The sequence below is a fragment of the Anastrepha obliqua genome, chromosome 4 (assembly GCF_027943255.1).
Source record: "Anastrepha obliqua isolate idAnaObli1 chromosome 4, idAnaObli1_1.0, whole genome shotgun sequence".
Classification (NCBI taxonomy): domain Eukaryota; kingdom Metazoa; phylum Arthropoda; class Insecta; order Diptera; family Tephritidae; genus Anastrepha; species Anastrepha obliqua.
In genome coordinates, this window is record NC_072895.1 from 100,804,939 (window position 1) to 100,832,687 (window position 27,749).

At 35.0% G+C, this 27,749-nt stretch overlaps 1 protein-coding gene across 3 annotated transcripts in view; it reads left to right on the forward strand.

Annotated features, from left to right (window-relative positions):
• The window catches only part of LOC129244709 (synaptic vesicular amine transporter), an 86,845-nt gene that overhangs the window by 6,809 nt on the left and 52,287 nt on the right, over positions 1-27,749 (forward strand). The window contains exon 2 of one of the 3 annotated variants that reach the window (XM_054882502.1): positions 11,948-12,163. The gene's annotated coding sequence lies outside the window, so the exon portion shown is untranslated. The other 2 variants (XM_054882505.1, XM_054882503.1) reach the window with 2 other exon arrangements.

A 27,749-nucleotide genomic window follows, 5' to 3' on the forward strand; every position in this document is an offset into this window, starting at 1 on the left:
TAAACATCTTGTGGGATATTCTATTTTCAAACACCATATCACATTTTTCTAGCCTTGATGAGTTCTATATTTCGTGCCCATGTCATTTTGAACCCCGAAGTTGTTTTCACATAGTTAGTTCATTTATCTAGAGTTGTACCCATTAAGATATTCTTATGTTTCATTAAAGTCAAGTACGTGGTGGCGCAAAATTAATCACCCTGTCGGAAGATTTATAGTTTTTGCAATTGTTGTACGTCAATCATATTCCACACTTGCGAACTAGACAGCTGCAATGTAAAAACAAATAAGCAATGAAGCACCTAAAAGTCAAAATAAAATTTCCATAACTTAAAATCATTTTTGTATTTGGTAAAACAGCTAATCAAAAACAAAATTGGATGATTAATTTTGTGCCACCTTTTATTTTAAAAGTTTCTCAAACTCAGAAGCAAACAAGTTATAAGTTGGTAAATGTTTAAAGTGCTATAAAATCGGATATCAAATCACCATCATCATCATCACTGTTAGCTCAACAACCCGGTCCGGAACTTGGCTTGCTGTAACATTGATCACCAGTTCGATTTATCCCTTGCTTCGGTTCTCCAACAATCTATAGCAAATAGCTTAGCGTCCCGATCTACGTCATCCAACCAGAGCAGTTTTGGTATTCCTTGCCTCTATTTCTTCTGCACGTACCCAGTAGGATTTTCTTCTGTGGGTATGCTTCGTCTGCTTCGTTTTCAAATAACCAAGTTCTAATAAAAGGCAGTTCACCGATTTTAAGAAGGATTAAAAACATTTTTTTTATAGTTCCAAAAACCTCTCAACATAAGTTTTAAATACAGAGGGAACTTTTCCATTTTTGCTATTTCTTATGGCGGCCGACTGGGTCTAGTACTCGTAATGGGTCATGCACAGTTGAAGCAGTAAAATTGCTTTTGAAATATTCGATCCACCCTAATACATATCCACATACATAATTGCATATGCACACTCATGCTGCCGAAATAATTTTCAATTTCACTGAAGGTATATTTTTACAAGTACATACATAATTGGTGGATATTGCATTTGACAAATAGTCAAAATTTAATGGGGGATGCTTGTGGCTGACAGAAGCAGCAACTTTTGTGAAATTTTTTTTTGTTCTTTTTTTGTGGTTCCTTCATCCGAGCATATGCTGGTTTGCTGGTTGGTTATTTTATTGTTTTTAATACTTATCTAATACATTTGCCGATTCATTTTCATGTGTAAGTATTAGTAGAAGGTATTGGAAAATATCCCAACTTCTGTAAATGGATGTTAATCAGCGTGGCGAGTATTTTACGAATGATATACTTGTAGATGGGTAGAAAAGTCAATTGATTAATTAATTACTAGCGGAGTTAAATTTTTAGAAGAATCAGAATAGGCAACTAAATATTATATTTTGTAACTCAGTAAATATACATACATATTTATATACACATGTGCTAATCATATGTATGTATACCTTTCGTCACCTTATTAAACATTTAATTAATCAATTTCAAGAAACTTTGATTATCATAAACTTAATAGTTCATTCATTCACTTAGATATGTAGATTTATAAAGCACATTAAATTAATTATTATAGATGTCGAGTCCACTCAAAGATGTGTTTCCATTATAGAAAATATAACAAAAAACCTAAATATTTATGTATCTTAAATTAATTAAACATTTTATGCAAATATCTATATATAAATAGTTTCTTATCAATCGGACCGGTTTCAAAGATGTGGAATTTTTTTTTTTTTTTTTGAAACATCTGAAACATTGCATCGATTATTCCGAAATTTATTTGAGTGCTCATTTGAACTTGAGAGAAGCGTACAGAGAAAAAGTAGCTGGCCTAACATACAAACAACTTTGAAACATTTTTGAATAGTTTTGGACTTTTTTATTGAACAACTAGTTAACCAACCTAGTGCCTTAGCATACCGTAAAAATAGAAAGATTTGGTTTTTGATTAAATATATATATACAGTAGATTCTGTTTATATGCGGTTTTTTTTTATGCGTGTACATTTCCTCAAGTGACGGAAGTGATTTTACGCCAAATCCTAAACGAATGCGCAACATGCGGGTATTGTCTGATTCCATTTCTGACGATGTAAATTTATTTTTCGATTCTGACGTTTCTTAAATAAAGACATAATTTTCCAAAATACAATTTTTGTTTATGCGATTTTATATAATTATTTCAGATTCATGCGGTCTATGGAACGTATCTATAGTTATACTATAGAACTGGTAGCTTTTTTTATGCTGTTTCTTGCGGAACGTATATACATATAATAGGCGCGTACACCCTTTTTGGGTGTTTGGTCGAGCTCCTCCTCCTATTTGTGGTGTGCGTCTTGATGTTGTTCCACAAATGGAGGGACCTACAGTTTCAAGCCGACTCCGAACGGCAGATATTTTTTTAGAGGAGCTTTTTTCATGGCAGAATATATATATGTCATATATACAATATATATATATTAGGGCGGGTAGATTTAAAAATCGCTCATTGCTCTGTGAAAATCGTATTCTAGGGATCAAAATAAGAAACTTTGCCGAAGGAACAATACCTCTAAAACGAATTCTGATATCCACCAATTTGGGTCGAACTTTTAGTGTCTTTTGTGGGGAGGCAAAAAAATCGCCCATTGCGCTGTGAAAATCATATTCTCACAAAAGGTTTGACTTTTTTAACTAATTTTTTTTTTATTATCGAGTTTGAACATATACATTTAAGTATGAAATTCGATTTCTTTTGCATGACCACCGCGTGCACGTTTTACGAAGTCCAATCGTTGAACTCAATTTTCGACCACTCTTTTGCATAAATCGGCCGAAATTCCAGCAATTTCGCGTTCAATATTGGCTCTGAGCTCACAAATCGTCGCCGGCTTGTTACTGTAGACCAATGACTTCACATAACCCCAAAACGGGACGGCTTGTTAAATGGACCGTAAAATGGCCGTAATGCTCTTAAAGTAACAGCAACAGAACGATTATTTTCATAAAAAATTTGCACGATTTGCAATCGCTGCTCAAGTGTGTAGCGTTCCATGATGAAATGTATAGGTACTAATGAAGTTTACAAATGACAAGCGAAAAATAAAAAATATTGCGTCGTTCGCCCTCCCTATCGGAAAAAAGTTGAAGCGCACCTATTGAATAACCCTATATATATAAATTACTGATTAACGCTATCCCATTTGTAACCACATGGCATCCTTAAATAACTGCCATGCATGGCAGCTACCACCAGCTGTCAACATTTTTGAGTAGTCAACGGTAGTGTTTTAACGAACGATCACCAATCTCTCCACGCGCCTTATCAATATAATTAACTTTTAACTTAACTTCGTTTATTTGATTTGCTTCTCTTAACCTAATTACAAACATTTTAATAAAAAGACTCGAGTGAATTTATCTTACTAGGTGTCCTGAAACATTGCAATAGATTCTTGCGGATATTGGCCCATTTTGTGCTTCGCAGCATTTAGCATTAGAGCATTTCACAGCTGAGCGATTCAATGTCAAGTTTTCCAAGCATTTAGGACATTGTCGTTAATTCTTCTGAAAATTGGTTCATTTTAGGCTGGAGTGTAATAAAAAGTAAATTTGGAAAAATTAAAAAAAAAAACTTAATAATTGAAAGTTTCGGTAAACAATTTTTTAAAGCGAAATAGCTCGGGCCCTTTTAACACTTTTATAATTTTTTTTAAATGTCGTTTATTTTGATTTACATATTTTTTTCATATTTATAAAAAAAAATTAAGAAAAGAATATTATATTTATGTTAAAAATTAAAAAAGAAAAACTTTTTTAATCATATTGAAAAATACATCTCCTCAGATTTTTTCTTATTTTATTATAAGCAGCTGAGATTATGCTTAGTAGACCCTGTAAGTTGCATAATGTGATCCCCATAATATTCCGAGTCATATTCATATACAAGGTGGCGTAAAATTAATCATCAAACATTTTTTTTTCGAATAGCTTTGTTAGGTTTTTGTGGCAGTCGCTTTAGAATAGCCATGCCTACATAGCAGCAATCCCATCATGGTCGCATTGTGTAACATGGAAGCCTCAGTGTTTATTCATCACGGAACCATTTAGTCGCTCTTATGACGCGTGGGATAGGTTTTATCCCAACACCGGATAGTTGCGTAAGAGAGTCAAGTATTTTCTAAGTACCAGGCTCTACTCCTAGCTAAGGGTGTACAATTACAAAGAATCTACTGTTTCTTCCTCATCCTCGTCTCTACAACTTCTGCAGTATATGTGGGAAAATATTGCAAGGTTTCAGAAGAAAATATTTCTGAGAGTGGCTACCCTAACAGCCAATGACTGGTAACACAAGCCACGACCTTTGAAATGTTTCCTCTTGGGGATTGAGAAATTCTCCTAACATTTTCTTATCTATTTGCGGCGAAATGAGCCTGTTTATAATACAAGTATTTTCTTCTCTACATGACCTATTGCCCTCCTGAAGAATTTTACTTTTTATTGTATCTTCAATTTGCAAGTTGGCGTGGGAATTACAATATTGTTTTCGAATAACTTTTATACTAAATATGGTAAATAAAAAAAAATTTTGAGTGATGGACATCTATATTGTCACCTTTACGCGCTCCATTGCTTGTCTGTTTGCTTGCTGCAGCTGTTTGGTTCACAAGTGTCAAATATAATTGACGTGCGACGCCATTTGCAAAAATTATAAATCTTCCGATAGGGTGATTAATTTCGCGCCACCTTGTTCAAATGTTTGCAAGTATTTATTTCACTAAATATTTATTTCATAAAATTATGATTTATAATTTTTTTTACCATTTCTACATTTATAAAAACGAGCGTTTGTTTGTGCACTCACCCTTTTTATAAAAAAAAAAAATTAATGAAAATATGAACTAATGCAAACAAATGCATTTTATAATTGTGAAATGAGTTTAAATATACATACTTACACATACATATATGTAAATGGGGAGTAATGTATTCACATGGCGAACTGATATACATATGTGTGCAAATAAGCATGCATATGTCTTGGCATTTGTATACATAATAGACATATGTACGCAGATATGTATGTATGTCTGTGCACGCTCTTCATTTCGAATCGGCTTGCTTTCAACTTCTCTTTCAACGAGTATTTAAATTAAATAGCTCGCGGTTATTTATGTAATATTTATGCTTTCCGACTGCTGAAAAAAATTTACAACCTTGCCAAAATATATAAAAAATAATTTGGTAAATCGATATTGTAATTAAAGCGAGAAAAATGCTATTTTAAATCATATTTGCATTAGAAATTTATGTGCCAAAGTTTTTGTAAGATGCAGAAAATTATGGGTGAAAATATGAAAAATCGATATTTCTTTTACGATTAATATTAAGAAAGTCATTATAGCCAAGAGAATGGCTCTGGACTGTAACCCGCACGGAACCAGAGGTCGCGGTCGACCAAAAACACTTGAACAAGGTCGATGTTGCGCGAACTAGCAGATGCCGACATCTCATGGGACGGTGCAAAAACAACAGCACAGAACCGTGTTCGATGGAGGAGTCTTGTCGAGGCCCTATGCTCCCGAGAGGAGTAAACAAGAAAAAAAAACTTCGTGTTGGTTTGGAGTTCGAAAAAATAATCATGATAACAATAGATAGGTAGGGTGGTTGTCATAAAGACACACTTAGGCCTTTCGCAGGTCCATTCTGATATCACTGGAGCTTATTCTTACCCTACGTGTTTCTTTTCAAACCATCCGGTAGGTCTAATAAACAAGCAGAGCTTCGTTAGTTTTAGATGGGCTATGCCCGCTACATCGGTAAAAAATGCTGTATCAAGAGTGCGCGGCCTTCTCATAGCTAAGCTTTCACACTCACATAAAAGGTGTCTGACTGTTTCCTCTTCTTCTGTACTCGTATTAAGACAGCTTCTACAGAAATCGAAGTACGGAAGTCCTAACCTTCTAGCGTGGCTGCCTATTATACAATGACCAGTTAATACACCTATCATTTTTCTTATAGCTTCTCTGTTAAATCTTAGCAAGATCTTCGATCGACCGCTGTTCCAGTTCGGCCATGTCTGTCTGCTTACTTCGCATGTTGTGAGGTTTTGCCAGCTTGTATTTACCTTTTTGATGGTTTCCCTGTCTATAAGTAATTTAAAAGTGGCTATAGGCATGGGTATCAGCGCCTTATCCGGTTCGAGATCGAGCGTTGTACCGGTTCGTGCAAGTTCTTCCGCCTTGCAGTTTCCTGCTATATTCCTGTGGCACCCAGATATGGTGCACTTTGTAGCACTTATATACGTCATTTAGTAGTTTAAAACATTCTAGAACTGTTTTTGACGAGTGCGTTTTTGATTCAAGCGCTTTTATTACCGCTTGACTGTCCGAGTAAATGAAGACTTCATTTGTGGATAATACTCTCGTTTTATTTCTGTAAGTCCCTCTTTTATGGCAGTGACTTCCGCCTGAAATACATTGCAATGATCAGGTAGGCGAAATGATTGGCATACTCCGAGTTTATTGGAGTAAACCCCTCCACCTACTTTGTTGTCCAGTTTTGAGCCATCTGTGTACATGTTTAAAACATTTTTCTTAACAATAAGCCCGTTATCCCATTCCTCTTTGGAAGGAAATACTGTGACAAAGGATTTATTTAAATTGATGTCCTTGGTCTTACAGAAATCCCTTGTGCCAGGAATGCAGGGGAATTTTTCTAAAATTGAAGAGTGTCCTCTTTGGTTCGTTCTGAGTAGGCCGATTTCTCTTAGTCTGAGAGCTGCTTTGGCAGCTGTTTGCTTGCCGAATTGCTCTATTGGTAAAAGGTTAAGCATAATATTTAGTGCACCTGTGGGTGTGGTCCTAAGGGCCCCGCAGATGCAAAAACTGGACATTCTTTGTACATGTGCCATGGTTCTTTTAATGTATAATTTATCTAAAGCCGGCCACCATACTAATATGCCGTATGTTAGGATTGGTCTGACAATAGCTGGGTAAAGCCAATATACGATAGATGGGGAGAGACCCCAACTTAGTCCTATCAGCTGTTTACAAGAGTATAGTGCTATTGTCGCCTTTTTTACTCTATCTTCGAAATTTGCCTTCCAAGTTAATTTTCGGTCTAGTATTAGACCTAAGTAGCGGGCCTCATCACTAAATGACATTGCCGTTCCACCTAGAGTCGGAGGAGCTATATTTGGAATTTTATGTTAACATGATAACAATAAATGATACAATTCTTTTTTGAATTTTTGTAATTGTGACGAGCTTATTTCTGCCAAAACGCACTCCACAAATTGGACGAAAGGCCCTGCCACACTACTTACAATTGATGTCTGCTCTGATTATTTTAAATTCTTCTCTACACATACTATATGTGGGTGCATGAATTTATTAAGGCAGACATTTTACAAAGCGAAGGTATTCAAAAATCATACCGCGGCATTTACCAGATTTTGGAACATATTTTTTTTTGCTTATCTTCCTATATTATTATTTTTCAATCACCTTTAGTTCTAAATTGTTTAATAGATTGCATTCTACAATAAAACTCCTCTATGACTACTTTAATGCCACTTTACTTTCAACAAAAAACACACAAAACAGAAAAAAAACACAGCGGACAGCCTCTAATCCAGATTGCTGGACTTATATTGAGGGTTTTGAGATATACCTACTTATACAATATCATATAGCGAACTCTTAGGCCCCAGGAATTTTTCCACCAACGACTTGGAATTATTCCTTAAGCAATTCTCAAAGGACATCTTCACTTATCAGAGTTATAAAAACCCTTTCGCAGTGCTTTTTAATTTTATTACACAATTTATTTATATCAATGTTTGACCACAGCGGCTTAGTGGATCAGTACATCATCATATTGGCATTACAGTCCGGTGGACCATTGCCTCCTCTACAATACGTCTCCATTCTTCTCGCTTATCCATACACCAGCCTAAAAGTTATGGACATTAATTTAACACTAATTGCTGAGTAAAGCAGGTACAGAAATGACTTGGTGATAATGGGAAAACCGTCGCCATGGTACGCAAATTTATTGAGGAAGTTGGACTCAAACAAATGCTCTGAATCCATGAAGGGGCTCAATAGACCTTTTAGGGCGCAATGCCAAATCTCCTCATAATAATGATAATCAATCATGTTTTTCCATATATGCATATATTTGCATGCCGTTATTAGAAAGTCACGCATAAACTGCTTCATCTCAAACAAAATAAAAATTTCGTGTCAAAAAATCAATTGATTTTTGAAGATTTCGCCAGATTTTGAAGAGATTGCCCAGAGAGTCGGATACATAGCAATGGTGTCCAGGAAGTTGCGAAAAGTCTGCTTCAATTTAAATCTCGTAGTTCATTAAAGAGTTAGGGGTAGTCAGAGGTTCGAAAAAATGATGATTTTCTATAATTTTTTTTGCTTGTCAATTACTTTATTTTACAAAAATAAAAACATAACATTAATACATCATGTTTCGACTTGACTTTAGCAAAATTAAAAAAAAATTAATAATTGTAAAAGTTATCGCTGTTTGTGTGGATCCCGTTTCTAAGTCCCTTGTGGTGATCATCACAAGTCTTTAGAGATTCATCTAAAATCAATCGGAAAAGACAAATTAGTTTTATTAATAGATAATCTTGTGCCTGATCGAAGCTTTTTGTTTTTCTTTGTTTTTCAAAATTAACTATATGGCGGCCTCAAAAATATTTTTTAGATTTTCAAGAAAAAACCGCCAATTAATTGTTTAAAAAAAATCCTTCGATCAGGCACGAGTGTTTTATGTTTTTCAAAGTAGTAGAAATTTTATTGAAATCTACCAAGCGGTTTTTAAGTTACAGTGATCACCAGTTCAAAAAACATAGTTTTGAAAAAAAAAGTATTTAAAGTTTTGCTATCTTCTCCAGAGCGCCCGAGCGCCATTGTTAATTGTTGAATAACTCGGAAAGTATAAGTACAGTTTTAAAGATATTTTACTTTAAGAAAATGTAAAAAAATCCAATTTTGAAAATTTTGACTACTCCTAGCCCCATAAGTAACAGTCGGTTTCCTTAACGAAATCTTAATTCAGCTTTTTAGTTCGTTGTCAAGCGATTTCAGTCTACTCTGAACTTTTTGCATTTCATATCTAGCTGGGCTAAACTTTCTTTGTGGCATTGAAAATGTAGACTGATTTCTCTCATGGAATGTTAGGATGCAAACATACAACTTTCTTCCCCTTTTATCCTTTTACTCTGTCAATATTTCTTAGCACGTTGAGTGCCGCCATAGGTATGAGATTTACATTCCCTAGGTGTTGTGAACCAGTCGTAAGTTTTAAAGTTTGATATTATTCCTTCAATTTAAAATTTTTTAATATGCCTAAAATTAAAGACAGAAGAAAATACAAAATTATAATAAAGTTTAAATTTTTCTTGAAGTTATAAGATTTAGGTCACCATAGTGGCACCCATGAGCCTGTTTTTGGATATTTTTCAGCGGGACAGTCAAATAAATAAGAATACAAATTCTTAAAGAATGTTTTGACTATACATGAATAGAACTTTTGTAGTATGTGGATTTTATGGAGCGTTTACAAAATACTTAAATTAAAAAAATGCCGAAAATTGTTCATACAAAAATTTTAATGTTTGGAAATTATCATACCTTCATTTAAGCAGAATACTTCCTGTGAATATACAGTTGAAGTTTTAGGTAAATCAGTAAAGATTTTCTCAGGTTATGACTCTGGATCGCTTGAAAAATATTGAAACACGCGTTTAAAGTTTTTTGTGTGCTCGCATTGGGGCTGCAACAAAATTCAAATATGTAGAAGTACTTAGACATTTCCTCCAAGCATTTCTGTCCTTGGAATATGTAATTTTTAAGGAATGCGAGCAAAATTCTAAATTTGGAGGTATCCAGCCATCTTTTTAGCAAAAAAGCTATTTTTCGAAATTTCGACATTATTAAGGGGTTAATTAACATATTTTTTTTCAGTAAATAATCGCCTTTGAGCTACACATCAGATCCCCAGTAGCGTAAAGGGTATTTTAATAAAGATAAAATTTGTATAGTCGGCGCTACAAGTGGCACTCTACGTGCTAAATCGTTTAATGGTGCCATAAATTGGTAAATTAGAATGGGAATTAGTTAGCCTCTACTTCCTTGGCAATTTTTTTTTTCAAGCCCACTGAAGTTGCTTTTTTACTACTGTTTTCTCGTAGTTTTAGCGCGCTTGTTATTCTCGCGTTAAATAATTTATTATTGGATTTAGCGCGAGACGGATATAGGTACCTCCGTCTTCACTGAGGGATCCAAGATGGAATCTGGAGTGGGAGCGGGGGTTTTCTCTAATTCAGCCAGCATTTTGATCTCCTTTAAACTGGCGGAAAAGAGCAGCGTTTCTCAAGCAGAGGTCTTTGCGATCTTGCAGGCATGCAAAATGCTTCGGGATCGCTGTTGGGAGGGAGACATTAATATTTTTTCCGATAGTCAAGCTGCGATCAAGGCCCTGCCGTCGCCGCATGTCAGCTCTCTTCTGGTGAGCTGTTGTAAGGAGGAACTCAAACATCTCCGACCGAGCAGGGCCTTATCTGGGTTCCTGGGCACAGGAATATAGAGGGAAATGAAATTGCCGACGAGTTTGCCAGGAAGGGGTCGACAGAACCGGTTTCAGCTGTCCCCCTCTCAGACATCGGCGTCCCTTTGTCAGTTGTTAAAGGGAAACTACACAATTTCTTTCTAAAAAGCAAGACAGATCGAGGTCTGTCTCATCGTGCGCTATTTCGAAAACACTATGGCCCCAGTACGATAGAAACAGAACGCTTAAGGCGATGGTAATCCCCCACCATTCAATTTCCAAACTCATTGCGGTGTTCACTGGTCACTGGGTGATCGGTACTCATGCGGAGAAGCTTGGAATTCCGTACAACCTCTATTGCAGAAGCTGTAGGGATCCTGCAGAGAAAGAGACTTTTGAACACTTTCTCTGCAAATGTCCGGCTCTGGCGGCTAGGCGCTTGAAATTCCTTAGCATGCCTTTTGGGGATGACTTGAAAAATTCTCCAGCCTAGATCCCTTTTCTCTTCTCCACTACATTAACAGGATTGGATGGCTGTAGAAGGTTTTCTCTTCCCAAAATTTTTTCTTTTCTGTGCAGAACTTCAAGTTTTTGGTCTGCTAGTCCTTTTTCTAACCTCGGCAGAACAATTTTCTTGAAATTTTTTCTCCAACCTTTGTGTGGTCGACTCATTCGGGCGTTTAATAATAGCAAAAAAATCACGAATTTTGCGATATGTTGTTCTTAAACATGGACTATATTCATAATTGTTTTCAATAATTTTAACGCGTTGTTCTGCGATGTAAAGCTGGTCATCTTTGTACTTGACAAATGTCGGAGATGACTTAAAAAAGGGTACCGTCTAAGAATTATTCACTACTGACCTCTAGGCGTCACTTTTGAGAGTTCCTATACTTTGAAACATGACTTGGTATTATAACAAGAGCAACGTTTTTTTTTTAATACTTGGATTTATTTACTCAATCGTTTATAACTAAACTCAAGCCTAAGAGTAAGTTCTGAATCTAGTTTATCTGCTTGTTAGCGCGTCGGTGGGCTCGTTTTTTGTTTACGTATTTCCAAATAGCGGAATTCGATATCTTCCTTGTGGACGTGATATGCCGATTTTGTGAGCGAGCGCGAATGCAAGACGGTGCTGGTGGGTCCACATTTTTTTTTAATACTTGTAATTTTGTCATATGCCATCGCTAGTTGAAGATTTCTGGTGTTCTTGACGTACTATGGCGCTGCTGATATTGCTAAATAATTTCTACATTATTATCATATAATAATAAGTAGCTTTTTAAACCATAAAACATTACTTAATTGCACTGTTCCTCCAACTACAACCACTTTCTAATCATTTTCACAAAATTCTCCCGCAGGAGTTCAACGCTAAGCAATTCTACCCACGCAGTCCAACGCCGACAACAATAGCAACCAGTAACCATAATTGCAGCCAAGCGCAACTCAGACGTCACAAATAACCGTTAAGCCACCGCAACCACAATTCCCTCAAAAATACGGTCAGCAAAAGCAAACGAAAAGCAGCGATTATCTTTGCCAACATCCTGACGCACCACAACAAAATTCCAAATTAGGTAAGCAAACGAATATAGGATTGGCGGGGGGGAAAAGCGTTTTATGTAAAATAAAATATTGTAGAAAGGGATGCTAAGTTTGGTACTAAGTACACACATTTGATTTGTTTCGAGAGTGTGTGGGTGTGCTGATTTGTCTGGCAGCGGCAAAGAGTCTCTGGGGAATACCCAAAGCATTACTTATACATAAATAAAAGTGAAATTTTTGTGGGAGCAGGTGGTGAGCAAGTGCCTAGAATTGATTTTAGTTGATTTTGGGAATGAACATACATACATATATAAATATCACTGTATGAATTGCGTGCAACAGGTTGCTAACAAAGACAGATTTTACAATTAAGTACAATTAAGCAGCTTATAGTACTTTATAAAATATGAATAAATTGAAAAACCTGGCTTGAGTAGTTTTCAAAATTTAGCATAGGAGTGGAAAATCGAGCACGGTAAAAAGAATACGTTTTTTTTTTCATTTAAATTAAAAAGTATTACTAGAGTTTTTATATCGCAAGTTTTCGTCAAAGAGGCAGAACGCCTAAAATTTAAAGGAAGCATTTTCTTATTAATAGAGTCCTGCCAACCGCGGTGAGACTCAGAGACATAGGAAGCTGGACAACAAGATCGAACGGTCATAGCAAGATCCTTCTACAGGGATTCGCGCTGCTCAAAAACAAATCAGACTACACAGTCCCCGCCCGACCTTAACTTCAAGAAAGACTTTACGTTACGTTTTCTACCAAGAGCCGAATGGGACAAAGGGAAGCTGATTGGAAGATACGATATTGAAATCTACACTGACGGTTCTAAGATGAATTGTGGTGTGGGACCTGTCTTCCATTCGAAGCCGCTCAACCTATCCCAGTCAATTCGACTTCCTGACTTTGCCCGCGAAGAACTATTAGCGATCAAAGAAGCATGTAAATCACTAAAACTCTACAAGGAAGTTGGTGCAAGAGTAGCTATATTTTCAGAGAGTCAAGCAGCTATTAAGGCCCTAGACTCCGACTCCATTTCATCGAGACTAGTCTTACAGTATAGAGAGGAACTAAAACTTATTCATTGGCTTGAAATTACTCTGATATGAGTTCCCGGTCATAGCACCATACGGGATAATGAGCTAGCGAATAGCTAGCAAGAAAAGGTTCGACACTAGATATAGCAAAGGCACTGCCACCGCTCCACTCAACCCAATAAAAGCATCCATTGCTTCACAGTATCATGCTTTGGCCGAAAGAAGGTGGAAGCAATTAACCACAATTTGCTGCTATACTTGGACCTCACGAAATAGATCTGACTTAGAAGAAAAGAGCAAGACATCATCACACGAGAACAGTGTAGTAAAATTGTGCTGGTCGCTAATTAGAATTATTTCAGTAGAAATACTCAACCACTTCAACAACAACAACAACAGAGTCATGCAGTATAAATTGTAAAAATGTAAAAACTCGATTTGGAAAGTTTTTAAATTGCGTCTCTTTTGAAGAATATGTGGGATATACTTAAATGTGGCACACAAAAAATCTTTAGTGTCACTATTGGGTACTCTACAAAAACTAAATCATTATTATTATTTAAATGTGTAAACTTTCATCAGTACACTAAGGGCCTTAAAATATGCAAGAGAGATCCCAAAAAAAATGTCACCAGATTTGCTTCGAGGTGGGTACTCAAATGTGACTATTAAAACAAATTTAGATTTAAAAATATTAAAACGATGAATATAAAATGTCGGTCTCTGTTCTTTTATTATTATATTCTTCCCCCTTTGAAACTTGAACTGTAAATATTTTTAAGAGCAATGATAACTAATAAATATTATACGAGGTGGCACAAAATTAATCGCCCTATCGGAAGATTTATAATATTTTCCAATGGTTTTTTAAAAGCCTGAGAACTTCAGATGATAATACAAAACAGAGATATTGTTGAAATGATTTATTTTATTATAATCTATGCGTTGCATGACCCACTCGACTACTTTTTCCAATAAATATAAATAATAAATCTATGACTACTTTTTCCAATAAATAGGAATAATAAATCTAAATAAGCCCAATCAGCAAAAACGTGTTACAAACGATGGTCATTTGGTTTCAATTCTTGCACGTAAGCCAAGATCCTTACGTACAATTTTTCACGTAGTCGAAGCACAGAGGCCAACAAGTTGAGAACAACGACGAATCGATATTTTGGCGTCTTCTTCAATACTTCTCTCTATGAACACGAGAGCACGAACAAACTTATTTTTTTTAAAGTAAATTTCCGCAATTTCGAAGCGATTAAACAATTCATGATGACTCGCCAAACCTTACCGAACAGAAAGGTTTGCTATTCTCAGCTGTCAAACCATAGTTATACGAGGTGTGCTTTTTATATGTCGGGATTAGAGAACAAAAACAAATTTTAATCATCGAAAATCACTTTATTGTTTTTAAAAATATTCTCCATGAAGATCTATACACTTTTGCATGCGTTTGAACCAATTGTCGAAGCACTTTTGCCACTCTGAATGAGGTACCTCCAAAACATGTATTCTGAATGCCGCAACCGCTTCTTCAGGTGTCGAAAAACGTTGACTTCTCAGTTTGTTTTTTACGTACGGGAATAAAAAGAAGTCATTCGGTACCAAGTTAGGACTACACGGTGGATGACCCGGGTGCTCAAAAATGCAGTTGTTTGAGCCGATGTGTGAGAGCTCGCATTGTCCTGGTGAAGAGTGATCCGTCTTTGGCAATTGGTTTTCCTAATTTCTTGGAAGACAACTGGCAAGCAAATGGTTATGTACCACTCAGAATTTACTGTTCTGTGTTGTTCTAGCGAGATGTGCAGTTTTTCCGAAGAAACAGGCGACCATTTGCTTGGAAGTGCTTCGTGCGCGAACAACTTTTGTTGGATTTGGCTCATCTTGAAACTCCCATACAGTCGACTGCTGTTTACTTTCGAGCTCATACGCGTAAATCCATGATTCATCACCTGTCACGATGTCATAGACGTGTTTCGAAGCCCCGCGATCGTATTTTTTGGGCATTTCCTTCGACCAATCGACACGAGCCTTTTTTTTGAGCGATTGACAAATTGTGTGGGATTCAGCGCTAACAAATTTTTTTGACAGTCAAATGTTCATGCAATATTAAATGTATGCTGGTCCCACTAATGCCTAAGATTGTCTCAGTCTCACGATAGGTCACATGACGATCTTGCAGTATCAGTTCGCGCACATCATCAATGGTTTTCGGAACAACAACTGATTTTGGACGACCTTCACGAAATTCGTCTTGGAGTGAACTACGACCACGATTGAATTCACCATACCATCGATAAACACTGGTACTTGATGGAGCTTCATCGCCAAAAAATTAATTAAGTTCATCCATGCAATGTTGCTGAGTTAATCCACGTCGAAAGTTGTAAAAAATAATTGCACGAAAATGTTCACGAGTTAATTCCATTTTTGGACCGAGATGAATCTTTTAAGTTATTGTAAACAACACAAATAGCGCTGGCATTTCAAAACGTTCTGAGTACGTAAAAGCCAAAAAATGTCAAACTTTGCGATACAGCCAGATTGCAACACCAGGGTTGCCAAATCCCGACATATAAAAGGCACCCCTCGTAGATATCGATTATTCTCATGCAGCTAAAAACACCCGACATTTGACATTTGTAAACTAGATAGCTGTAGTAAACAAACAAACAGCAAAGAATCGCGTAAATATCAAAATAAAGATTTCCATCACTCAAATTAGTTTTATTTAATATTTAATAAAATATATAATTTAATTTTAATCGAAGAGGACTCGTGTCAAACTCAAGCAGAAGTTGAGTGTCATTAAGATTAGCACAAGCACAAAAGTCTTGGTCTTCTTATAAAAGCGAGAAAACTGGGTGCCACATGAGTAGAAGCCAGGCGGCTTAAAAAAGAGAGTTTATACCTATATGTATTTATATACATAATTGGCCCTTTTTGGGTGTTTGGCTGAGCTCCTCCTCATATTAGAGGCGTGCGCCTTGATCTAGTTTCACAAATGGAGGGACTTACAGTTTTAAGCCGACTCCGAACGGCAGATATTTGTGTACGAGGAGCATTTCCTTGACAGAAATACACTCGAAGGTTTGCCATTGCCTGCCGAGAGTTCATGCATGTCACAAATCACAAATGCTGCTTGAACCCCGCAGAAAAAGGTCGTTTCAGCATCGAATGGTAACCGGAGACAATGACGCATATTCGATCCAAATTAGATAATCTTAACTATGTTATTTCCAGTGTCCAAATACCTAAAGGTAGAAAATGCTCAAATCTGTTTACTTGACCGGTATTGCTGGCTGCTAAAACCTAACGAAACTAACACGAGCAGCTGTATCGTTAACGACTTATTCGTTTGAAGAGATTATTGACATAAAAGCACTCCGGTACGTAACTTCTCATTAGAACAATGCTTGGCCTCATGTAGCTATACTGGTTAAAAACTGTTTAAGAAACTGAGGATGAGAAGCCTTATCGTACATGGCTACTTCTGATTTTCACTTACTTCGGTCCGGAGAATCAAATTGAATTTCCACCATGAGGAAGCCTTTCACAACACCCACTTGCTGAACCACAACACAAACGAGGTTTCCATTTCTTAAACTTCATGTCGCACAGTTTTATGAGTTAAATCAACCGCGTTCGACATTTTCCATCTCTTCATTTGTTTACATGAAATACAATATTTGTATATAAGTGCGAGTGCTTGCAGATGCGCTTGTTACAGCCAATTTGAAATAGTTATTACTTTGAACTTTCCTACCGGAAGAAAAACTAAATGAGCAGCTATTGTTGCAGCTTGCACGAGTACGTCATAATTGATTGTCATCTGAAAATAATTTGCTTTGGCTTGTTGTTGGTCAAGTTCATGCTCAAAGTAGGCAGCAATAAAACAAACAATTTCATAAATGATCATCAATCAGCGATCAAAGCATGCGAGCAAATGCACAAAGACGAAAATGTGGTGGAATGAGAAATATGTATATAGGTCGTAGCCAGTTGTGAGCTGTAGGTTGCGAAGGGTCCAAGAGCGAACTTCTATACAAATTGAGGTACTTCTAAAAATAGCAACGACTTTCAATATACACAATATGCAATGCCTAGATTGCTGCGTTAGGAAATGTGCGGTTAGAAAGATGTGATCGTGTTTAAAACTCATACAAACTCTTTCAGAAAAGATAAGTTTCAAGTTTTCCAACTATAATCTTCGAGTAGTTTATCGATTTTAATTAGCAAAAGCCAAAACGAGATGTGCTGGAAATTTTCCCTTGGTGAAATCTATGCGAAAACTTAATATGTTATATGATTTCCTAACGCAAACCCAGTTTTTTAAATTTTCTGCACACTATTAGCATTTATAAAACTATTTCTCTGCTAATTCTTACAGAGTCATACCCTGTAATAAATAAATTAATAAATATTGGTTTTTCGTATTCCTATTTGTTTTCATATTTGGGCAAAACACATGGAAAAGGTGTGCATCTTAGACAGTGCACTCTGCCCAGCATGTGAAGAGGAGGATGAGACGGCAGACCACTTTCTATGCGTCTGCCCGGCCTTCGCTTGAATCAGGCTTGAGATCTTTGGCACTGATGTGTTAAGAACCAGCTTGGCTCCTTAGTACCACAAGATCTACTCAGATTTCTTAGGAACTCTAGTAGATTTAAAGAAAATTAAAAAGGGAACCCGAGTGCAGTACAATAGACTTAATTGTGTCTGAGTGCTGAACTTGCTAGTCTGTCCCGACAACAAAAAACCAAAAAAAAGGCATATTTATGACTGAACGAATTTGTTGTCCGTATAATTTTTAAGTATAATCTATACGAGAATCGTTTAAAAAGTACGTGCAAAGTCAAAGAGGTGGCACCACTGACGCATATTGAGGTTATGTTTAGTTAGTAGCATATCTTAGAAGAATACCCACCAAGTTTCAGTCAGAGCGGCCTATTTTTTTCTGTTCGGCACTCATTTGAAACGAGTAAATCGAGTGATTTTCCTTTTCCATCACGACAATGCACCAGCTAACGCCTCAGCAATTCTCCCATTCTACATATTTGTTTCTCATTCCATTTCGGCTGGCGTGAAAAAGATTTTATTCAACCGAGGTGGTGATTGCAGAAATAAATGGATGGCATCAACAAACTAGAACAGAGGTGGACGAAGTGTACAAGCCTAAAAGGAGGCGATGTCGAAAAATAATAATAATAATTACCCCCAACAATTAAGTAGTTTTTCTTTATGAACGGACTTTTCAAGCAACCCTCGTATAATAAAAGTATAAAACAATTTTTCAAAATGGTTTTTTAATCGTTTATCAAGAATGCGAATGAGGATAGACAGCCTTCAAAACCATTTCCTGAATTTCGACTACCAAACTATTTGCAAAATAAAAATTTACATCTGTAGGTATCAAATTTTCATTTCAAAAGTGATGGAAAACTAAATTTTAAACATTTTTTCGTGCGAGCCTCATAAACTTTCTCACTTTCTTAAATATTCTTTCCATTATTATGTCAAAAATATATATATTTTTTTATTGTTCCAATGCAACTAGCGGCCGCCGTGGCCGAATGGGTTGGTGCGTGACTACCATTCGGAATTCAGAGAGTGAACGTCGGTTCGAATCTCGGTGAAGGATAAAAAAATGAAGAAAAAAATTTCTAATAGCGGTCGCCCCTCGGCATTCTATGGCAAACCTACGAGTGTATTTCTGTCATGAAAAAGCTCCTCATAAAAAATATATGCCTTTCGGAGTCGGCTTGAAACTGTAGGTCTCTCCATTTGTGGAACAACATTAAGACGCACACCACAAATAGGAGGAGGAGCTCGGCCAAACACCCAAAAATGGTGTACGCGCCAATTATATATATAATGAAACTAGGCGCAGTTCTTAGAACAACCACCAAAGAACATCGTTAGTTTGTAGTGCTAATTTAGTTCGAGAAATTTCGTTTAATACGGCAAAGCACTTCATCTCTCTCTCTCCACAAGGACAAGTAAAACTAACCAGTTCCCGCTTCCATCATTGAATTATTACTCCACTGCATTACTTATAATACTCTTGAAAGAAAGAAAGTACTCGGGCATTATCTTGTACAAGAAACTGGCCTGGCAGCACAACGTTGAGAACAGGTCCCAGAGTAAGCCCATAAGATTCACTTAGTTAACACAGCAGCTAAATTTTTCCCTCACCTAAAATAAAGATGTTTCAAGTCTAAAAAAAAATAACATTTTCCAAGGAAAATTATTATAAAAAAATTTTTGAATTTACATTAATTCTAAATATAATTTGATTTTTTTCTGACATCCAAATGTTCACGGCGAAAGAAAAAAACAAATCAGCTGGTCTACTGCCACCACCAAGGCGAATTTATTACAGGTATGGCATCCGAACATAAGTAAAAACATACGAGGGTTTTGTTTTTCCTTTTTGAATTTCAGCATGCCAAAATCAACACGCTCTGCTCCACACTTGCCGTTCCCCCGGCTCCCACCAGGAACGCCAAAAAAGGCTTTTTTAACCCGGTTAATTTTTTTCTAGCCCATTATACACCTCTCCTCTTTTTGTTTTGTAATATTTTACTTTATATATTATTTAAATTATCAATGTACACAAATACCAAGGTAGAATTTTGACGTTATTCATACCTACGGCGAAAAAATCAGATGAGCGGATGCTATAACCTGTAATAGATCTGCCTTGGCCACCACCTTTAATGAGTTCGCCGTGAAGTTTTCTTCGAAATGTCTCACTGACAATTGCCGTTGATTTTCAAATAGAAATTGAGTCGCATTGATTCAAAACTGATGAATTTATGAGCCAATAAAAGCCAATGAGCAAAGATATTCACATAAAAATTGTTGTTTGCAAATAATTCAATTAGAGACAGAAAAAAAGTAAATTAATATTAATTGGTTCGCTGTCTAACGAGTTGTCGCGCCTACAAATGGCAACCAATGGAAATGGCGACTCTATAGTTACCATAGGTTTTCATGCATAGTTGACAAGATGCAAAGCATTGCATAGCCGTAAATACACTTGCGTAGGGAGCTGTATGCAGCCTCATGTCATAGACGGCAGATGGTTTTTAATGCGAAGCTTTTCAGGGGCATTAACTATCGTGAGCAGTCGCTCAAGCTTCCTTTCATTTTGACCGATATGCCACACACAAGCGTCGTCAACTTTGTCAGTCAAGACATATTTTTATTGTACATGGATACATACTTACACACATATGCTACAATTTATCGCTAATTAAAACCATACAAAGGTTTAATTGAGTTATTGTGAGTGATCCGAGCGCATTTACTGACAATACAATTAGAGGTGATTTACATGCGAACAGCGTCAAGTATCGAATGCGTATAAATTATTACAGTTTGTTCGCAATGATTATTAATTTTTAAAAGACTTAATAAAATGGGACATAAAGAAGCGTTTCAATATTTTCTAACTTGGAATAATTTAACACTATTTAAGGTGTTTTTTTATATATATATTGTAAAAAAAGAAGAGCATTCATTATATGGAAATAATGCCAAAAATCACTTCCTCCTCTTGATTGGCGTGATAATCGCTTAAATGATTTTGGCCGAGTTTGACAAAGCATGGCAGTCGTTTCTACCAATTGAATACACCAAGTGAAACCGAGTACTTCTCCAGCTGATATTTCAAACGCAGAGGAGGTCTTCCTCCAGCTCTGCTACCACCGGCTGGTACTGAAGCGAATACTTTCACTTACAAATCACACTGGTTTGTATCCATTCGGACGACATCATCTAGCCAATGGAGCGCTAGATCTTTAATCGCTGCACTAAGCCTATATGGTAGTAAAGCTCATGCAGCTCTTTGCTCCATCGCCTACGTTAGTCGACGTCGCTAACGTGCAAAAATTCAAAAATCTTTCGCGGAATCTTTCTCTCAAAAACTCCAAGGGACGCCTCATCGGATGTTATCATCATCCAAGTCTCTGCGTCATACGTTAGGACGGGCATGATGACAGCCTTATGGGGTGTTAGTTTTGTTCGTCGTGAATGGAGTTTACTACTCAATTGCCTACTTAGTTCAAAGTATCACTTGTTGGCAAGAGAGACTCTCCGTTAAATTTCAAAGCTGACAAACTTTCATTTTATTATACCAAAATTCATGGGCTGCATATTGAAATTTTTTTTTTAATTAATATATAATTAAAAAGCTTGAAATGTTGAACATTTTTTTGAGTTTTTTTTTTACTTTGCACAAAATTTTAAACTTAGATTTATATGATTTTTGTGGATGAAGGAATCATATTTTCATAAAAAAGTAATTAGAATTAAAGAAAAAAATAAATTAATTGTAAAAACTTGTCAACAAGTCCTTGTGTTATATAAGGTGGCGCAAAATTACTCAAGGCAGCGAAAGGGCACTTATCTACCCCACATCTAAGAGCCTACTTTCCGTATATTATGCAAGTATAAGAATACATCATATTGCTACGAGGGCTATTTGAAAAGTCCATGCAAAGTCTGAGAGATGGCACTATTGGCGCGTGTTAAGGTTATGTTTAGTTAGTAGCATCTCGTGGAAGAACACACACCAAGTTTCAGCCAGATCAGTCTATTTCTTTGTGTTTTGCATTCATTTGAATTGAGAAAGTGGAATGATTTTCTTTTCCATCGCAACAATGCAACAGCTCACGCCTCAGCAGTTGTGGTCACAAAAATAATGGAAATAGGGTTCCAACTCGTTACACATCCTCCCTATTGTCCAAACTTGTCTCACACAGATGCCTCAGCCTACTATTTGGCTGGCGGGAAAACGATTTTATTCAAACTAGGAGGTGATTGCTGACACAAATGGCTATTTTTCAGACTTGAATCAACAAACTAGAACAGGATTGGACGAAGGGAAAAAACCTAAAACAAGATTAATCGAAAAATAAAAAAGATTTACCTTTAAACAATTAAATAGTTTTTTTTGTTGCGCACGTTCTTTTCAAACGACCCTCGTATGCATTAACTTTCTACATTACCATTCCAATGGTTTGTACGAATTAAATAAAATGAATTCCATCATTGCAGCAACAAAGTATTACACGCACACACCTTTGCTGCTGCGCTCATAAAACATAAACTGAATTCAATATAATATCAAATAATCAAATGCTTTGTTTTACTTTAGATATACTCATAATTTAATTATTTAACTCTTCGAACAATTAGCGTATTTTCTCACATTACAATTCAGTGATTTTTTCAACAAGACTTTTCACAGTCAATGAATTAATTGCACTTGAGTTAATTTATTTCGCACAAACGATTCAACGATACAATCCATTAAAAAGTGATTATATTGCATTCGAAATGGAAATACTATTGATGAAATGTGTAATTATTTATAAGAAGCGCAAACCATTGCATTTATAGAAATTTATAAATAGCAGCATTGCATTGTAAAGATTTAGACCCTTCATGAAAATTAGTAGCAAGTACAGTCACAATTTTCGATATTCCCAAAACCAAAATAAATATTCAAACATTACTCCAGTAACTTTTTCTATATTGGACCAACTTTGTGCTCGTTTTATTTTTAAAATCATGGCGCAAAAAATTTAGAAAATATTAGGTTAGGTTAAATGATTGCCTTCATCCATATCTTAGGTGTAGAGGCCCGTATAGAGCTGTAACACCCTCGCCCGAGCAGAACAGAACATTTACTCTGCTATACAACTTTCCATTGCGTAAATGTCAAAACGCTTTTAATATTTATTTACATAGTTGGTATGCATTCTGTTGACAAAGTGTCATGAATCGGTCAGTGAAACACCAAATATTTATTTCTCATGTAAATCCTTCAAGGTAGATCCCTTCCAAAATAATTCAATTATAGTATGCAAACAAGGAATCCAGTCAGCAAAACAATTTTCAAACACATTTTCTGAAATTAATCTAAGCGATCCTATGTTGATCAAAGTGTTTCGGACATTGTCGTCGATGCTTCTAAAAATTGGTTTATTTGCGGAATTGAGAATAATAAGAAGTAAACTGGATTTGTTTTTTTTTTTTCAGTTTATAATTTTGAGGCAGGTATCATCAATATTGAATATTTTGATATGAAACTTTTTAAAATGATATGAAATCGAATATGGTTCTTTTTAATATTAAAAAAGTGTTCGAAATATTTTTAATTTAATTAATATCTTAATTTAATTTAGTATTTTTGCATAAAAAATTAAAAAAAAAGTTGCTTGAATCTCTTAGAATAATAAGTACTTTAAAAAAAAAAATAGGAATTTTTTAGAATAAAAACTAAATATATAAAAATTTAAAAAAATAAATACTTAAAAAAACTTTTGAAATTTCTTAGGATAACAAATACTTACAAAAATTTTTTTTGACTTTTCTAGGATAAAAAATACTTTTTAAAAAATTTCTTTGAAATTTTTAGGATAAAAAATTGTTTTAAGAAAACATTTTTGAACTTTTTTAAGGTACAAAAGGATAAAAAATTGTTTTATGAAAATATTTTTGTATTTTTTTACAAAGTCTTAAAAATGTTGAAATGTTTTAACATAGCAAATACTTAAAAAAAAAACGAATTTTTAAGGATACGTAATACGTTTTAAACAAAATTTGGAACTATTTAGGATAAAAAGTACTTAAAAAACTTTTGGAATTTTTGGATAACAAATGTTTTTTAAAAAACATTCTTGAATTTTTTTGGAATGAAAAGTATAAATAAACTATTTAAATTTTTTAGGAACACGAATAGTTTAAAAAAAAAATTGGACTTTTTTAGGATACAAAACAATTCAAAAAAATTTAATAATTTTTTTAGGATACAAAATACTTAAAATAAACTTTTGGAATTTTTTAGGGTAACAAATACAATACTTTAAAAAAAATTGGAATTTTTCAGGATAGAAAATACTTTTTAAAACAAAATTTGGACTTTTTTAGGATACAAAACAATTCAAAATACTTAAAATAAACTTTTGGAATTTTTTAGGGTAACAAATACAATACTTTAAAAAAAATTGGAATTTTTCAGAATAGAAAATACTTTTTAAAACAAAATTTGCACTTTTTTAGGGTACAAAACAATTCAAAATACTTAAAATAAACTTTTGGAATTTTTTAGAGTAACAAATACAATACTTTAAAAAAACATTGGAATTTTTCAGGATACAAAATACTTTTTAAAACAAAATTTAAACTTTTTTTAAGTACAAACAAATAAAAAAACACACTCTTCTTTTTTCGATATTAGCTGAGACTATGCTCTGTAATTCCTGCAAATTTAAAAAAGGGATTCCCATAATTTTTTTAGTTGTTTGCTAGAGGGAAACCATTCTAAAACGGCAACACATCTATGTAGCGATTCTCAAAAATCTGTGCAGCTCTATATATAATTAAGTAGTTATGAAAATATTTTAGCTTAGAATAACTTAGTCCTATAGAAACTTTTCGCTGGTATTAAGAAAAATTTTGAACTGACCCGCTTTGGTCAAATATCCAGTGACAACCGACAAAACGAATACAAAATAAAAACTTGCAAAATATTATAATAAGAGCCAGACAGAAACTCTGGAAGAGAGACCATCGAAAATCATGGTTAAAAGAGTTCAGAAGGTGTGGCCAAAATCATGGCGTTAACTGGCTCTCAGCGAATGTGAAGGAATCAGCTGATTTGCTGATGCCACTTGGGATGTGACGACGGTTAATTTACGAAAAAACTGAGATTGTGTTGGTGATATAAGAAAAATTCAACTAATCCTTGTAAGTGATAGGTACTTGACCCGAACAACGACTGATTGGAAGAACGTAAATACGTGTGAAATGAGCATGATGAAAAAATATTAGAAAGTGTGGCCAATATCAGACCGTTAACCGACTCTCACCGAAAGAATCAACTGATGGGCTAACGTAATCGGGGTCATGACAGTGGTTTGTTTACGAAAAAACTGAAATTGTGCTGGTGGTATAAGGAAAAAAACATCACAGCAATTGACTTTGTTGCCGTCTGACCAACGATTGATTGGGCGAGTATGTGAATACGTGTGAAATGAGCGAGCAGAATTTTGTTGCCGAAGCCCCGATGACGTGGAAGTCGATGTTACTCTTTCAATTTCATTTATCACCATAGCTGAATGTCGAACCTGTGAAATAAGCGACAAGATTCTGTGGCCGAATCCTGCTGAAAAACTAAAAAATTAATGGTGGTGCAACTTAGTGGTTGTGCAAAATGCCCAGCCAAATTAAACACGGGAGAACTTCAACAAGCTGTGGCACAAAGTGCAATCTACAAGTGCAATTCATTTCCATAAAAATTATGCGTAAGCCTCGTAGCAACGAACTAGTTAGACGTGTCAAAGCTCTTCTGCATGTGCGAGTATTAACTTTATCTATTAATGAAAGAAGAAGAAATGTCACAAAACTTAATGCGCATAAAACCGTTGTGTGTTATAGTGTTTTTACTTTTGAGACTTTGTTGATGGGCCACAATAATATTTTTTTTCAAAAAGGGCTTTTAAATTTTCGTCGCTTTCTTGTAGGGTATTTATTCCTCACTATATCTGAAAACAAGAACGGCCTTACTTGTTTTCTCATTCAACTGTTAGTGCATATATTTAGTTTTATTTTATTTAAGTACTAAGAAAAGTTTTAGGACTTTTAGTTGAAGATTAGCTGGCATTTATGACAGATCGTTTTCGTCGCGTTTCAAATCTATCGAACAGTCAAACGGGATGTCGTGTATTTGTATGTGTATGCAATAAATGCCTTACTTACATATAAACATAAGTGGCACATTCAATTTTTTTATTTTATAAACTTTTGGTGAGATTTTTATAGCCAAATTTATTTAGATAGATTTTCATACAAGAGTGATTGCGTAAATAATAAAAACAAAGAAAATATACCTTAGTAAAGCAGTGAAGTGCAAAAAAAAGAACATTTAGATTACAGGAATTTTATCTTCTACTTCAAAGGTAAAATAAATAAAAATAATTGTATGCATTCATAGATTTACCATACAGACATAACTACGAACTATCCCTCCACAAATGGAGGGACCTACAATTTAAGTCGGCTCCGAACGGCAGGCTAACTTTTGTAACGAGTGGTTAATTATAATATATTGGCCTAAATGATCTGCATCTTTTCATTTAGTATCTCGTAAACAGTTAATTGCTGTTCATGAACCGTTAAATATCCTTCAGAAAAGACATTTTGAATAATTGACGTGCTGAGCATATTCTGAAACTAATATATTCGCTTTGCCGCTTGTCTTATCCAACTGTATTTCTATAACAAAATCCTATCAGCATCAAAATAGCTTAGCCCCAAGAACGAACTACACGTAAAGGGCCCAAGAAAAGATGCATGTGGATTTTCCACTGTTTCTGGCTCTTGCAACATACATACTTCAGTATCATACTACCACTGCTGACAATAGAAGTAGCTTCGTATGATATAGGCTGGTACATATTAGTGTGGAGAAAAAGAAATCCATTATTTTTGGGAACAAGTTTTTAGTGTAAAAAGTCACCTTGACAAGGAACATAAACTTTAAATTTTGTTTTCGATACGAGATATCGATCACTACAGCCATCTACTAAAAAAATAATGGATTTCTTCTTTCACGTAATGGAGAGCTAAGTAGACGAAACTGGTGATAAGTCCTGTGAATGGTCAGCGCAAGTACTCCTAATCGATTTCATGTCTACAGTCAACAGACCCTGCTGACATAGCCGTTGGCATCTGACTCTAAACCATTGACAATGGCACGCTTGTAGGTAGTGGCAATCAGCAAATTGCTTTGGTTTTTTTTCGTTTTGTTTAAAACAAATAATTTAATACGTGCTCAATCATAAATAAGTAAATTTTTTTTATAATTTCCTTGGGCAGCAAAACCAATGTGCAAAATGTAACACGAAACTGAAAAATAGAGTTAATGAAATAGGCAAAACTCAATTTTGCAATTATTTTTATACTTCTATGCATCATGAAATTTATTTTTAAAACTTATTTGTAAAAATCTAAAATTTCACATATCCTCTAAAACGTTTCTCCAACAAATTGATCTGCCTAATCGCTTTTATTTACATAATTATTTCCCTTCACAGGCGCTAGATTACAAATAATGACGCTAACCTTTTAACTCGCTCGCTTTTAACTCTTGCCGCTATAATTTTAAATACTTTAATTAAAAAATTTGCTTTCGTGCTTAGGTTGCTGATGATGAAAAATTATGAATCAGTTTTTTTTTTTATTACAAGATGATGTAGAAATCATAGCGCGATGTGGAGAATGCAATTCTACGAAAAATAAAGGGTACTTAACTAAAACAAACTTTTATGTTTCTCAATTTTCTTTTCTTGAATATTTTTTGTGAATTTTTTAAAATTATGTTAGAATTTGTTTCCACCCAGCCACTATTGCAAGATGTTGAAGAAATCATAGCGCGATGTGGAGAATGCAATTCTACGAAAAATAAAGGGCGCTTAAATACTGATATTTATAAATTTATCCATTTTCTTTTCTTGAATATTTTTTGTGGATTTTCAAAAATAATTTTAGTGTTTT